General features: G+C 46.1%; 1 pseudogene; it reads right to left on the minus strand.

Moving 5' to 3' along the window:
- The window catches only part of LOC115182436 (polycystin-1-like), a 23,597-nt pseudogene extending 10,475 nt beyond the window's left edge, over positions 1–13,122 (minus strand).

Here is a 13,122-nt window from a genome sequence, read left to right on the forward strand (position 1 = left end):
ACACAGTATATCTTCCTCTCTACTGTCCCGGTCCCCATACCGAGATCCAACCAGTCTTCCTCCTGATTCAAAACACACAGTATATCTTCCTCTCTACTGTCCCGGTCCCCATACCGAGATCCAACCAGTCTTCCTCTGATTCAAAACACACAGTATATCTTCCTCTCTACTGTCCCGGTCCCCATACCGAGATCCAACCAGTCTTCCTCTGATTCAAAACACACAGTATATCTTCCTCTCTACTGTCCCGGTCCCCATACCGAGATCCAACCAGTCTTCCTCTGATTCAAAACACACAGTATATCTTCCTCTCTACTGTCCCGGTCCCCATACCGAGATCCAACCAGTCTTCCTCTGATTCAAAACACACAGTATATCTTCCTCTCTACTGTCCCGGGCCCCATACCGAGATCCAACCAGTCTTCCTCTGATTCAAAACACACAGTATATCTTCCTCTCTAATGTCCCGGTCCCCATACCGAGATCCAACCAGTCTTCCTCTGATTCAAAACACACAGTATATCTTCCTCTCTACTGTCCCGGTCCCCATACCGAGATCCAACCAGTCTTCCTCTGATTCAAAACACACAGTATATCTTCCTCTCTACTGTCCCGGTCCCCATACCGAGATCCAACCAGTCTTCCTCTGATTCAAAACACACAGTATATCTTCCTCTCTACTGTCCCGGTCCCCATACCGAGATCCAACCAGTCTTCCTCTGATTCAAACACACAGTATATCTTCCTCTCTACTGTCCCGGTCCTCATACCGAGATCCAACCAGTCTTCCTCTGATTCAAAACACACAGTATATCTTCCTCTCTACTGTCCCGGTCCCCATAACGAGATCCAACCAGTCTTCCTCTGATTCAAAACACACAGTATATCTTCCTCTCTACTGTCCCGGTCCCCATACCGAGATCCAACCAGTCTTCCTCTGATTCAAAACACACAGTATATCTTCCTCTCTACTGTCCCGGTCCCCATACCGAGATCCAACCAGTCTTCCTCTGATTCAAAACACACAGTATATCTTCCTCTCTACTGTCCCGGTCCCCATACCGAGATCCAACCAGTCTTCCTCTGATTCAAAACACACAGTATATCTTCCTCTCTAATGTCCCGGTCCCCATACCGAGATCCAACCAGTCTTCCTCTGATTCAAAACACACAGTATATCTTCCTCTCTACTGTCCCGGTCCCCATACCGAGATCCAACCAGTCTTCCTCTGATTCAAAACACACAGTATATCTTCCTCTCTACTGTCCCCGGTCCCCATACCGAGATCCAACCAGTCTTCCTCTGATTCAAAACACACAGTATATCTTCCTCTCTACTGTCCCGGTCCCCATACCGAGATCCAACCAGTCTTCCTCTGATTCAAAACACACAGTATATCTTCCTCTCTACTGTCCCGGTCCCCATACCGAGATCCAACCAGTCTTCCTCTGATTCAAAACACAAAGTATATCTTCCTCTCTACTGTCCCGGTCCCCATACCGAGATCCAACCAGTCTTCCTCTGATTCAAAACACACAGTATATCTTCCTCTCTAATGTCCCGGTCCCCATACCGAGATCCAACCAGTCTTCCTCTGATTCAAAACACACAGTATATCTTCCTCTCTACTGTCCCGGTCCCCATACCGAGATCCAACCAGTCTTCCTCTGATTCAAACACACAGTATATCTTCCTCTCTACTGTCCCGGTCCCCATACCGAGATCCAACCAGTCTTCCTCTGATTCAAAACACACAGTATATCTTCCTCTCTACTGTCCCGGTCCCCATACCGAGATCCAACCAGTCTTCCTCTGATTCAAAACACACAGTATATCTTCCTCTCTAATGTCCCGGTCCCCATACCGAGATCCAACCAGTCTTCCTCTGATTCAAAACACACAGTATATCTTCCTCTCTACTGTCCCGGTCCCCATACCGAGATCCAACCAGTCTTCCTCTGATTCAAAACACACAGTATATCTTCCTCTCTACTGTCCCGGTCCCCATACCGAGATCCAACCAGTCTTCCTCTGATTCAAAACACACAGTATATCTTCCTCTCTAATGTCCCGGTCCCCATACCGAGATCCAACCAGTCTTCCTCTGATTCAAAACACACAGTATATCTTCCTCTCTACTGTCCCGGTCCCCATACCGAGATCCAACCAGTCTTCCTCTGATTCAAAACACACAGTATATCTTCCTCTCTACTGTCCCGGTCCCATACCGAGATCCAACCAGTCTTCCTCTGATTCAAAACACACAGTATATCTTCCTCTCTACTGTCCCGGTCCCATACCGAGATCCAACCAGTCTTCCTCTGATTCAAAACACACAGTATATCTTCCTCTCTACTGTCCCCGGTCCCCATACCGAGATCCAACCAGTCTTCCTCTGATTCAAAACACACAGTATATCTTCCTCTCTAATGTCCCGGTCCCCATACCGAGATCCAACCAGTCTTCCTCTGATTCAAAACACACAGTATATCTTCCTCTCTACTGTCCCGGTCCCCATACCGAGATCCAACCAGTCTTCCTCTGATTCAAAACACACAGTATATCTTCCTCTCTACTGTCCCGGTCCCCATACCGAGATCCAACCAGTCTTCCTCTGATTCAAAACACACAGTATATCTTCCTCTCTACTGTCCCGGTCCCCATACCGAGATCCAACCAGTCTTCCTCTGATTCAAAACACACAGTATATCTTCCTCTCTACTGTCCCGGTCCCCATACCGAGATCCAACCAGTCTTCCTCTGATTCAAAACACACAGTATATCTTCCTCTCTACTGTCCCGGTCCCCATACCGAGATCCAACCAGTCTTCCTCTGATTCAAAACACACAGTATATCTTCCTCTCTACTGTCCCGGTCCCCATACCGAGATCCAACCAGTCTTCCTCTGATTCAAAACACACAGTATATCTTCCTCTCTAATGTCCCGGTCCCCATACCGAGATCCAACCAGTCTTCCTCTGATTCAAAACACACAGTATATCTTCCTCTCTACTGTCCCGGTCCCCATACCGAGATCCAACCAGTCTTCCTCTGATTCAAAACACACAGTATATCTTCCTCTCTACTGTCCCGGTCCCCATACCGAGATCCAACCAGTCTTCCTCTGATTCAAAACACACAGTATATCTTCCTCTCTACTGTCCCGGTCCCCATACCGAGATCCAACCAGTCTTCCTCTGATTCAAAACACACAGTATATCTTCCTCTCTAATGTCCCGGTCCCCATACCGAGATCCAACCAGTCTTCCTCTGATTCAAAACACACAGTATATCTTCCTCTCTACTGTCTCAGTCCCCATACCGAGATCCAACCAGTCTTCCTCTGATTCAAAACACACAGTATATCTTCCTCTCTAATGTCCCGGTCCCCATACCGAGATCCAACCAGTCTTCCTCTGATTCAAAACACACAGTATATCTTCCTCTCTACTGTCTCAGTCCCTCAAGCTAGCTGTGGACGGAGCTTACGGCACGTTCTTCATAACTCTGTTATAACTATGTTATAACTCTGTTATAACTCTGTTATGAAGGCAAGGTTTCCCATCACATTTCTGAGGTAGAGATTTCCCATAACTACAGAGATAGGATTTGAACTCTTTGTATTTGTCATGCTGGTGTTGCACAGAAGTGGTGGATGAGTAGGCAGTGTCCTTTGAGATCTGGTGAAAACTGATGCCAAAAGCAGCAGTACATGGATATCAAAGATCAAAGTAGCTAGACATTAGCTTAGCTTTACCACCTAGCTTTAACCAACACCAAACCAGCATCAACCAAGGCAGGGGCCCATGTCAGTGTCATCTATGTTGTATTGTGTGTGTGTGTGTGTGTGTGTGTGTGTGTGTGTGTGTGTGTGTGTGTGTGTGTGTGTGTGTGTGTGTGTGTGTGTGTGTGTGTTTGTGTGTGTGTGTCTCACCGATAGTTTGTAGACAGCTGGGTTCTGGTATATAATGTTCAGCACTGTGTTGTAGTAGGTGAAGTAGGGCTTATCATCCACTGTCCATTTAAAGGTTGGGTTGGAACCTCCCTCTACAGCAGCAGTATAGCTCTGGAACACACAGAGAGGAGATCACACACACACACACACCCAACACAAACACACCCAACACACCCCAACACAAACACCCCAACACACCCCCAACACACCCCCAACACAACACACCCCCAACACAAACACACCCAACACACCCCCAACACACCCCCAACACAAACACACCCAACATACCCCCAACACACCCCCAACACAAACACACCCAACACCCCCCAACACAAACACACCCAACACACCCCCAACACAAACACACACAACACCCCACAACACACACCCAACACACACCCAACACAAACAACACACACCCCAACACAAACACACCCAACACAAACACACCCCCAACACAAACACACCCAACACACCCCCAACACAAACACACCCAACACAAACACACCCAACACACACACCCCTCAACACAAACACACCCAACACACCCCCAACACAAACACACCCAACACAAACAACACACCCCAACACAAACACACACACACAACACACACCCAACACAAACACACCCAACATACCCCCAACACAAACACACCCAACACAAACACACCCAACACACACCCAACACAAACACACCCAACATACCCCCAACACAAACACACCCAACATACCCCCAACACAAACACACCCAACATACCCCCAACACAAACACACCCAACACAAACACACCCAACATACCCCCAACACACCCCCAACACAAACACACCCAACATACCCCCAACACAAACCCAACACAAACACACCCAACACACCCCAACACAAACACACACACACACAACACACACCCCAACACAAACACACCCAACATACCCCCAACACAAACACACCCAACACAAACACACCCAACACACCCCCAACACACACACACCCAACATACCCCCAACACAAACACACCCAACACAAACACACCCAACACACCCCCAACACACACACACCCAACACACCCCCAACACAAACACACCCAACACACCCCCAACACACACACACCCAACACACCCCCAACACACACACACCCAACACACCCCAACACACCCCCATTGAACTCACCACGACTGATTCCATGAGGACTCTGTGTCTGGGATGAGGCTGGACCACCAGACCTCTCAGAGGTTCCTCCACCCCGACCAACAGGCTGAGACTGGCCTCCGTCACCTCGCTGTGGACACACACACACACACACACACACACACACACACACACACACACACACACACACACACACACACACACACACAAACACACACGTGATGAGCAACATTGAAACTTAAAGACTTGTGTTAGCTTCCCTAACAGACTAATATACTGTCTATACAATCACACTGTATGTAGATATACTGTATGTAGATATACTGTCTCTACAATCACACTGTATGTAGATATACTGTATGTAGATATACTGTCTATACAATCACACTGTATGTAGATATACTGTATGTAGGTATACTGTATGAAATACACTGTATGTAGATATACTGTATGTAGATATACTGTCTATACAATCACACTGTATGTAATATACTGTATGTAGATATACTGTATGTAGATATACTGTCTATGCAATCACACTGTATGTAGATATACTGTATGTAGGTATACTGTATGAAATACACTGTATGTAGATATACTGTATGTAGATATACTGTACAATCACACTGTATGTAGATATACTGTATGTTATACACTGTATGTAGATATACTATATGTGATATACTGTATGTAGATATACTGTACAATCACACTGTATGTAGATATACTGTATGTTATACACTATATGTAGATACACTGTATGTGATATACTGTATGTAGATATACTGTATGTAGATATACTGTATGTTATACACTGTATGTAGATATACTGTATGTAGATATACTGTACAATCACACTGTATGTAGATATACTGTATGTTATACACTATATGTAGATACACTGTATGTGATATACTGTATGTAGATATACTGTATGTAGATATACTGTATGTTATACACTGTATGTAGATATACTGTATGTAGATATACTGTACAATCACACTGTATGTAGATATACTGTATGTTATACACTGTATGTAGATATACTATATGTGATATACTGTATGTGATATAGTGTATGTAGATATACTATATGTAGATATACTATATGTAGATATACTATATGTAGATATACTGTATGTAGATACACACTTAGAGAAAAGCGTTCCAGAAGGGATCTTCGCTGCCCTCATAGCAGAACCCTTTTTGGTTCCAGGTGGAACCCTTTTTGTTTCCAGGGTAGAAACATTTTGGGTTGCATGTAGAACCCTCTGTGGAACATGGAACAAAAGGGTTCTACCTGGAACCAAAGGGTTCTCCTATTGGAACAGCCGAAGATCCCTTTTAAGTTCTAGAACGCACCCTTTTTTCAGTGTAGGGATGTATAGAATCATAGAGATATCTGACCTGTGTGCTGACAGATTCACCACCACCGGCCCCCTCTCCTCCCCTAGCCCCAGATCTATCACCGCAAACAGACTGTGGCTCTGGTCCCCCCCCCCTCTCCCTGGTTCTCCTGCCCTGCCTGCCCCTCTACACTCCCCCACAGTGGGCAGGAAGTCAGGGGGGCAGTGGTCCTGGAAGAGGACACTCTGGCTGCTTCCCTGCCAGTGGACTTCGGCTCCGTACTGGGAGTGGACCCGGAGCAGAACCACCGTCTGGTTGGGCCTGGATCACAATCACAATCATTTGTATTTGCCAAGTACATTAATTCACATGTGCCAGGAATTTGACCAGGTGAAATGGTACTGATAATATCATTACAATAAACAGAATTATACAAGACAGAATATTAATAAAGTAATTTATGAATCCAATCCAATCCAATCAAACACACACAACACAACACATTACCTGAAGTAGTAGGTTCCGTTCTGAGAGGGGGGGTGGAGGACGGTGAGGCCCAGGGGAGGGACCACGCGGACAGGACATGACGCCGTGACGGGGAAGGCAGGGTCGTCGGAGGTCACCTCTAGGCTATAGAGCCCTGGCTGGGGGAGGCCGGAGGAGAGCTGGGACCCCTGTAGCTGGGTCTCACTATGCCCAACGTAGAGCACCCTGATCGGGCAGACCATGTCCACAGCCCAGCCTCCTCCTCGAACATCCTCCAGGGTTATTTCAACGCTCTGGTCCAGGTCCACGGAACCTTCTGATTGGTTGGAGTTGGCCCACAGCCAGTCAGATTGGTTGAGGGCCAGGATTGGCTGTCGCCACGGCGACTGGGGTGAAGGGTCGCAGCGGAGCAGGGAGGCGGGGCCGGCGTCGTGCTGCAGACCGATGATGTCGCCGGGGGAGACCAGCAGGTCCTCGACACGCTCCCTCATCTGAGGGGGAAGGAGAGGAGGAGAGAGGAGGTAAGTTTGTTTTAAAAGTACCAGTTGTGTTTGTTGTGTGTAGTTTTGTGTATCACTGTAGGTGTTTTGTTCTTTCATCATTGTGTTCATTTGGTGTGTGTGTGTGTGTGACTGTGTGCGTCTGTCCATCCACTCACCAGTATGTGTGTAACAGGTCCAGCAGGCAGTGTAACCACCACCTCATCCACCAGGCTGTAACTAGGACGCAGGGCCCCGGGTGGCAGAGTGTCTGCCTGGGTACAGTTGGCACAGGATCCAGGGTGGCAGGGGCTGGCTAGGGGTAGGCAGCGGCCCAGGAAGGGGCACCACTGCTGGGGAGGAGGGCAGGAGGTGGAGGGTAAAGGGGTGGAGGTGCTGGTCTCCATGGAGACACACAGAGCCACAGGATGACATAGGGGACCACCGCATCCTGGAGGGAGGAGAGTCATCATGACAGAAACATCATCATGACAGAAACATCATCATGACAGAAACATCATCATGACAGAAACATCAACATGACAGAAACATCATCATGACAGAAACATCATCATCATGACAGAAACATCATCATCATGACAGAAACATCATCATGACAGAAACATCAACATGACAGAAACATCAACATGACAGAAACATCAACATGACAGAAACATCATCATGACAGAAACATCATCATGACAGAAACATCATCATGACAGAAACATCATCATGACAGAAACATCAACATGACAGAAACATCAACATGACAGAAACATCAACATGACAGAAACATCATCATGACAGAAACATCAACATGACAGAAACATCATGACAGAAACATCATCATGACAGAAACATCAACATGACAGAAACATCAACATGACATAAACATCATCATGACAGAAATATCATCATGACAGAAACATCATCATGACAGAAACATCAACATGACAGAAACATCAACATGACATAAACATCATCATGACAGAAACATCATCATCGTGACAGAAACATCATCATGACAGAAACATCAACATGACAGAAACATCATCATGACAGAAACATCATCATGACAGAAACATCATCATGACAGAAACATCAACATGACATAAACATCATCATGACAGAAACATCAACATGACATAAACATCATCATGACAGAAACATCATCATGACAGAAACATCATCATGACAGAAACATCATCATGACAGAAACATCAACATGACAGAAACATCAACATGACAGAAACAACATGACAGAAACATCAACATGACAGAAACATCATCATGACAGAAACATCAACATGACAGAAACATCATGACAGAAACATCATCATCATGACAGAAACATCATCATGACAGAAACATCATCATGAAAGAAACATCAACATGACAGAAACATCAACATGACAGAAACATCAACATGACAGAAACATCAACATGACAGAAACATCATCATGACAGAAATATCATCATGACAGAAACATCAACATGACAGAAACAACATGACAGAAACATCATCATGACAGAAACATCATCATGACAGAAACATCAACATGACAGAAACATCATGACAGAAACATCATCATGACAGAAACATCATCATCATAACAGAAACATCATCATGACAGAAACATCAACATGACAGAAACATCAACATGACAGAAACATCATGACAGAAACATCATCATGACAGAAACATCATCATCATGACAGAAACATCATGACAGAAACATCATCATCATGACAGAAACATCATCATGACAGAAACATCATCATGACAGAAACATAATCATCGTGACAGAAACATCATCATGACAGAAACATCAACATGACAGAAACATCAACATGACAGAAACATCATCATGACAGAAACATCAACATGACAGAAACATCATCATGACAGAAACATCATCATGACAGAAACATCAACATGACAGAAACATCAACATGACAGAAACATCATCATGACAGAAACATCAACATGACAGAAACAACATGACAGAAACATCATCATGACAGAAACATCAACATGACAGAAACATCATCATGACAGAAACATCATCATGACAGAAACATCAACATGACAGAAACATCAACATGACAGAAACATCATCATGACAGAAACATCAACATGACAGAAACAACATGACAGAAACATCATCATCATGACAGAAACAACATGACAGAAACATCATCATGACAGAAACATCCAGTGCTTAATTTGATCCTGCCAGAACAGGATCCGGCACCTCTACGTTTTGGACTGTTTTGTTCCAGAACCTATTTAGCCGGATCAGGTACCTCTCGTGCCATGAAAATAATTTTCACATTTTGCAAAGTAAAAATTATTATAAAAGTGTTCAAAGTTAATTTGAATTGCCTCTTCATTAATTATCCTGCCCCCCCCCCCCCCCCCCCACAAAAAAACGTAACGTTAAAAAGTAGATGTTCAGCCGGGCCTGATAGTTGATTCGAGGCGGGCCTGATAGTTGATTCGAGGGGGGCCTGATAGTTGATTCGAGGGGGGCCTGATAGTTGATTCGAGGCGGGCCTGATAGTTGATTCGAGGCGGGCCTGATAGTTGATTCGAGGCGGGCCTGATAGTTGATTCGAGGGGGGCCTGATAGTTGATTCGAGGCAGGCCTGATAGTTGATTCGGGGCGGGCCTGATAGTTGATTCGGGGCGGGCCTGATAGTTGATTCGGGGCGGGCCTGATAGTTGATTCGGGGCGGGCCTGATAGTTGATTCGGGCCGAATGTGAGTAGCAAGCCTGTATCTCTCACAGAACTAGAATGAGATGAACTTTCTATGTTCTCTCTCCCTCTCTGTTCTGATAGACATGAGCCTGCAACTCCCGTCTCTCCTGCGTTGCACTTCATCATGTATTTAGTTACAGAATTATAACCGCTTGAAGGGTTCTGGAGGGGCTGCAGAACCCCTGATAAATGTAAATACATTTGGCAAAATTACAGAATTACTGCTGTCTGTTCAGAAAGAAATGAAATCATTCAGAATGTCCTACTACACCATGAGAAGGCCTATCATTTAGCCACAGAGGATCAATAGCTTCTTTTAAAAACTGCCTGGCTGTGGATTGTAGCCCAATAACAAGGCCTACAGTCAGGACTGTTCTGCAAATCTGTCAGTGAACGACAGCATGCAGAAAAAACAGGCCTTTCACAAGATTTCAAATACAAATCGCAGGAAAACACAGGTTGGAAAGCAAATGTCTCCTGCAGAAAACAGAAGACTCTAATCTGTCTGCTGTAGGCTGACAAAATATTTGATCAACTTCCAAATATTGTTTTACATAGTAAAGAGAGAGAGAGGCTTTTGGCACGAACACATCGGCTATCACTAGTGAGTGATCTGAGCATCATTAGGTGAGTCAGTGAAACTGGAAAGCATTTTTAGGATTATAATTTCCTCCTCATATTGTGTCTCCACACATCTAGGCCTGGACTATTGATGGGCTCAAGACAAGGTCGATTTTTATTGAGCTCAGATTCTCAGTTTATCAGGGTCAAAGCAGTCTGCAATTTCCATCATTTGTGAGTTATTGAAAAAGATTCTGCCAGTCTCCAGTCATCTACAGAATTGCATGAAATGCGTTTATAAAAGGCCAGACTTTTCCCGGACCCTCGACAACTAAAAATGTTCCCAGTGTGTTCAACTTCTGTAAGTGCCTCTACTCTACTGCTCTATGCCACTACGCAGATGTGATAATATGCATGCAAGGATTTATGGTAAAAGGTGTTGTTTTTTTCTCAGACATTCTGGTACCTCAGAACTCCCCCCTGTCATGCTCACTGTTGGTTCTGGAACCTCCCAGTTTACAAATGAAGCACTGGAAACATCGTCATGACAAGAAACATCATCATCTGTCATTTCAGCCTTTGGTTTTACGACTCAAGCAGTTCAGAGTATTGAGCTTTCTGTCTTGACAGATGAAAAACAGCAAAACAAAACTAAACTTTCCACTGACAGGAAGCCAAAAGGCAGAGGAAGAGATGGAGGGATGGAGAGAGGATGGGAGAGAAAGAGAGAGCTGGCAGAGGGAGAGAAAGAGAGAGCTGGCAGAGGGAGAGAAAGAGGGAGCTGGCAGAGGGAGAGAAAGAGAGAGCTGGCAGAGGGAGAGAAAGAGAGAGCTGGCAGAGGGAGAGAAAGAGAGAGCTGGCAGAGGGAGAGAAAGAGAGAGCTGGCAGAGGGAGAGATAGAGAGAGCTGGCAGAGGGAGAGATAGAGAGAACTGGCAGAGGGAGAGAAAGAGAGAGCTGGCAGAGGGAGAGAAAGAGAGAGCTGGCAGAGGGAGAGAAAGAGGGAGCTGGCAGAGGGAGAGAAAGAGAGAGCTGGCAGAGGGAGAGATAGAGAGAGCTGGCAGAGGGAGAGAAAGAGAGAGCTGGCAGAGGGAGAGAAAGAGGGAGCTGGCAGAGGGAGAGAAAGAGAGAGCTGGCAGAGGGAGAGATAGAGAGAGCTGGCAGAGGGAGAGATAGAGAGAACTGGCAGAGGGAGAGAAAGAGAGAGCTGGCAGAGGGAGAGAAGAGAGAGCTGGCCAGAGGGAGAGAAAGAGGAGCTGGCAGAGGGAGAGAAAGAGAGAGCTGGCAGAGGGAGAGAAAGAGAGAGCTGGCAGAGGGAGAGAAAGAGAGAGTTGGTAGAGGGAGAGAAAGAGAGAGCTGGCAGAGGGAGAGAAAGAGAGAGTTGGCAGAGGGAGAGAAAGAGAGAGCTGGCAGAGGGAGAGAAAGAGAGAGCTGGCAGAGGGAGAGAAAGAGAGAGCTGGCAGAGGGAGGGAAAGAGAGAGCTGGCAGAGGGAGAGATAGAGAGAGCTGGCAGAGGGAGAGAAAGAGAGAACTGGCAGAGGGAGAGAAAGAGAGAGCTGGCAGAGGGAGAGAAAGAGAGAGCTGGCAGAGGGAGAGATAGAGAGAGCTGGCAGAGGGAGAGATAGAGAGAGCTGGCAGAGGGAGAGAAAGAGAGAACTGGCAGAGGGAGAGATAGAGAGAACTGGCAGAGGGAGAGATAGAGAGAACTGGCAGAGGGAGAGATAGAGAGAGCTGGCAGAGAAAGCACAAGAGCTGAAGTTGTGGGTAAATATTTTGGAGATGAGCAGTGTTTGCAATCAGCGATTGTGTGTGTGTGTGCTTGTGTGTGTGTGTGTGTGTGTGTGTGTGTGTGTGTTAGTGGAGTGTGTGTGCTTGTGGGTATGTGTGTAGATAGTGTTCTTGGCAGAATATCAATCGCCCAATAAGCAGATTCACTATCTATAATTAATAATATACATCTCTCTCTCTCTCTCCCTCCCTCCCTCCCTCCCTCCCTCCCTCCCTCCCTCCCTCCCTCCGCCATCACTCTCTCTCCCTCCCTCCGCCATCTCTCTCCCTCCCTCTCTCTGCCATCTGTGTGTGTGTGTGTGTGTGTGTGTGTGTGTGTGTGTGTGTGTGTGTGTGTGTGTGTGTGTGGTGTGTGTGTGTGTGTGTGTGTGTGTGTCTCTGTGTGTGTGTGTGTGTGTGTGTGTGTGTGTGTGTGTGTGTGTGTGTGTGTGTGTGTGTTATTGGTCTGTCTACCTATGTGTCCTCACCAGGCAGCAGCAGGGTTAGTCCAGGATGCTGGTCACAGTGAGGTCTGTAGATCTGTAGGACAAGCTGAGTGTGTGAGGACAGCTCCTGACAGATGAACTCTACAGATGACACACGACCTGCCTGAACAA

This window comes from Salmo trutta, unplaced genomic scaffold, assembly GCF_901001165.1.
Source record: "Salmo trutta unplaced genomic scaffold, fSalTru1.1, whole genome shotgun sequence".
Classification (NCBI taxonomy): Eukaryota; Metazoa; Chordata; class Actinopteri; order Salmoniformes; family Salmonidae; genus Salmo; species Salmo trutta.